The sequence below is a fragment of the Myotis nattereri genome (assembly GCF_964212035.1).
Source record: "Myotis nattereri genome assembly, chromosome: 6".
Classification (NCBI taxonomy): Eukaryota; Metazoa; Chordata; class Mammalia; order Chiroptera; family Vespertilionidae; genus Myotis; species Myotis nattereri.
In genome coordinates, this window is record NC_138081.1 from 72,962,442 (window position 1) to 72,966,783 (window position 4,342).

The 4,342-nt window shown below is 45.5% G+C and overlaps 1 pseudogene across 1 annotated transcript; it reads left to right on the forward strand.

The window, feature by feature from the left end:
- The first annotated feature begins 3,069 nt into the window (after window positions 1-3,069).
- On the forward strand, window positions 3,070-3,805 carry LOC308520860 (transmembrane protein 127-like; annotated as a pseudogene). The gene has a single exon. The product of its transcript is annotated as a transmembrane protein 127-like (transcript).
- The last annotated feature ends 537 nt before the right edge of the window (window positions 3,806-4,342 follow it).

The window sequence follows — 4,342 nt, forward strand, 5'->3', positions numbered from 1 at the left end:
ACATCAAAATAAAAAGCTTCTGCACAGCAAAAGAAACCATCAACAAAACAATAAGAAAGCCCACTGCATGGGAGAACATATCTGCCAATGTTATCACCAATAAGGGCTTAATCTCCAACATTTACAGGGAACTCATACAACTTAACAAAAGGAATATTAACAACCCAATAAAAAAAAATGGTCAACGGACCTAAATAGCTACTTTTTGAAAGAGGACATAAGGAAGGCCAAGAGACATATGAGAACATGCTCAAAGTCACTAATAATCCAAGAGATGTAAATCAAAATGACAATGAGGTACCATCTCACACCTGTCAGAATGGCTATCATCAACAAATCAACAAATGACAAGTGTTTGCGAGGATGAGGAGAAAAAGGAACCCTCATGCACTGCTGGTGGAAATGCAGACTGGTGCAGCCACTGTGGAGAACAATATGGAGTTTCCTCAAAAAACTAAAAATAGAACTCCCATTTGACCCAGTGATCCCACTTCTAGGAATATATCCCAAGAAACCAGGAACACCAATCAGAAAGGATATATGCACCCTATGTTCATAGCAGCACAATTTACCATAGCTAAGATTTGGAAACGGCCTAAGTGCCCATCAGCAGATGAGTGGATTAGAAAACTGTGGTACATCTACACAATGGAATACTATGCTGCGGTAAAAAAAGAAGAAATTCTTACCATTTGCAACAGCATGGATGGAACTGGAGAGCATTATGCTAAATGAAATAAGCCAGTCAGAGAAAGATAAATATCACATGATCTCATTCATTTGTGGATTATAATGAACAACATAAACAGATGAACAAAAACAGTTCCAGAGACAGAGAAGCATTGATCGGACCGTAAACCTCAGAGGGAAGGTAGGGGAGGGTGGGGGTAAAGGGGAGAGGTCAACCAAAGGACTTGTATGCATGCATATAAGCATAACCAATGGGCAGAGACACTAGGGAAGTGAGGGCATGAGTGGGGATGGGGGGCAATGGGGGGTTAAGGATACATATGTAATGCCTTAATCAATAAAGAAAAAATGTTTGGAAGAGGACACCAATGAACAAAGGCAGCCCAGTCAAGTCTTACAGTGAAGCCTTGTGAGATACTGAGCAGAGGACCCACATAAAAGTTGCTTGTACTTCTGACCCATGGACACTATTGAGATAAGAAATGTATGCTGTTTTAAGTCACTAAATTGTTACACAATGATAAAAACTACTGCATACTACCTCACCTACAAAATATCTCAGTACCTTTCCTTGCATTTCTTCTATGTACAAACAATACCATGCCCCTCACTTCTGTCTCAGTGCCTTCTACTTATCCTCTGGACTGACATTATGTGTCACCTCTCAGAAACTACTGTGACTCACTACAGAACAAATTAAGTTCCTTCCCTGCCTCTTCCCATGGTAATTGTATATGCTTACTTACATTTCATTTTAATGAATTCCATATGAGGCTCTTAAATGCAAGAATCATGCTTTATTCTTATTTGATCATATTCTCTATGTTTATATATTGTGTTTCCATTACCTATGGGAGTGGTCCATAAATCCAAGTTTTGATTCTTCAACTCCCGGTTGCATTGGAATCACACAAATTCTGCAACCCGTTTTAGATTTACTGTGTTCACACTTGGGTGTGAGAAGATGCTCTTCTCTCAACTAATCTCCCTAGTCTTATATTCTACCACAGGAACTGCAGATGCTATAATTGGGATTAGCTATAATTTGCTAAATGTTTATACTCTCTCTTTTCTAGATGCCCTTTCCCTTTCTCCTCATCTTTTTGGAATATCTATTGCACTGTTTTTGTGTGCTGAAGTCACTCACTCTTCAAAATTCAGATTAAAAATCAATTCCTCTAAAAAGCCTTCTTTAGTCCCTAGACCTGCTGACTGCTGCTCCATAAAACTTAACTATTCATTTACAAGTATCTCTTTCCTAAAGCCTATAAAAACTGTGGCTTGTGTCAAATTAATCGCTGTGTTCTAAATTGATAGTATGATACTTGAAACATGAGACTAACATATTTTTCTGAATGAATGAATGGATAGGTTATAGATAGATGATAGACAGATATATATCAAAGCCTTATAAATAGAAATACTACAGAGCAATGGACCAATACTTTCAAGATCCTCCTGATTAGGAACATCAGAGATTGTGTTGGAAGTAAATGTTCTAAGGCAAAATGACATGTGAGGCAATTCAACTCTCACTTCCAAGAGATTTTAATATGTGCCACACTCCCACTCCCATTTGAGAATTGTTACCTGGTGAATAACTATTGTCAAAGGGAGTTCAAAAGGTTCCGGGTATTTTGGGGTGTAGAACAAGTTTGAAAATTGTCACTGGGATGCAATGAAGCTAATGTTGATGTATAGCTCATGGAAATCATCACATTACTATGGCCATGTTTCGAGATCACAGCCCCCAGCACATGTCTTCATCAGAAGAAAATTACTAGCAAATTAACGTATTAGGGAACTGTTCATGTTCTTAATGCCCAGAAGTACATTAAAAAGTATTTATCTTTTAACTTCTTTTATCCTTTACGCCAAGAGCATGTTAAAACAACTCTCTTGCAATATAAGATATGAGACTGAATGGATAGAAAAGAAATTTTAAATTTTGAAATAAAATAAAAATTATTTGGGGCAGTGGGTTTAGGGCCTGGGATGCTCGGCCTGGGGCAGCTGAGGAGCCCCAGGGACCAGCGGCGCCATCCCTGAGCCTGCTGACTGGCAGACTCTGCGTGCCCCCCCAGAAGTCAGCGAGCATCCGCGACCAGGAGCAAAGGCGGCAGCTCAGGGCATATGCACCCCCAGAGACACAGGACTAGGTGGGCGTTGGCAGAGGAGCCCGGGAGATAGTGCTCTGCCCCAGCAGCCGGAGTGTAGCCTGGCCTCGCCCTGCCTGGCCTCTTGTCCATCACAGCACTGTAAGCTGACCTCGCCGAGCCTGACTGGTTGCACATCCATGGTGGCGTGTGTTCCCCCCAGGAGCTGGGGGTCTCCGACGTACTGGGCCCTGTGCACCCGGACCTGCTGAAAGGTGTCTGCATGAATCTCCAGACAGTGTTGCTCCTGCGCTCATTGCCGCCGTCTGCTCCCTGGGCATCCTGTGTCATCTCTTGTGTTCCTTGTGATGCCTTTGGGCCCAAGCATCCAGCCCTGAAGGCCACCCATCGCTGTGCCCACATCCTCATATCCCTGCAGTGTGCTACCCTCATCGGCTTTTCCTACTGGGCTTCCGAACTCAGCCTGGCCCAGTAGCAGCAGCATAAGAAGTACCATGGTTCTCAGGTGAATGGCACCTTTGCTGTCAGTTTCCACCTGGTGGCAGGAGCTGGCGGAGCCTCAATCCTGGCCACAGCAGCCAACCTTCTGCGCCAGGCCACAACCCAACCGAGAAGGAGGAGCAGGTGCTGCAGCTGCTGTCTGAGACAGAGGAGACCTACCCTGCGGAATACGAGGTCATCAACCAATTCTAGCTGCCCCGGCCTACACACCCTACTGCCAGCCTGGGCTTTCTCTCTCCCTGCTCCCACTCCGGGGCTCCTCCCAAACCCAGAGGAGTGAGCGCCTACTCCCAGCAGGTCTCACTGGGAGGATCCTGAGCTTCACCAAACCTTCCCCAGGAGAGAATCTGCCTTTTGGATTGTTCATGCATCCCTGCTCTTGCACCCTGGGGTTCACGGGTTTTAGAACATGCACCGTTTCCCCTCTTGCCACCTTCCTGCCCCTGAGGTCACTATTCATTACCAACCAGAACTTTCTTTCCTTGGGAAGCTGCTGACAGTGGACAGTCTCAGACAGAGGTATCAACAGGGCCCCAGGGAAAGGGGGCTGTGCCCTGCAGGCTTCCTTCATAATGGTCAGCGTCAGTTCCAAAGCTGCAGCTGTGGGTGGACCCGCCCCATTCCTTCTCAGAGGGCCCAGTGCTAGGCCTTCTGCTCTGGAAATCTCTGCACTTTAGTCTTTGGACTCCCCATCCTCCGTGTTCTGGTTTGACGAGGAGGAGGAATTGCTGCTGGGAAGCAGAGCAAGTCTTGTCCCCGCGATGCCCAGGCTTGGGTGGCTGGAGCCCAGGCAAGGAGAGAGCAGCAGGTGTGCACCCGAGGCCTCCTGGTGCCCAGAAAGGATCAGAATGAAGGGGCTGAACCTCCCCAGCCCCTTTACCTTTTAAAAATGAGTGGTTTTAAAAGGAGTAAACAAAATCAAGCAACAGCAACAATCATCTGTTTTGTTTTGTTTTTCTTTATTGATTAAGGTGTTATATATGTGTTCTTATCCCCCCATTGCCCCCCCCCGACCCCCATTCATGCCCTCACCC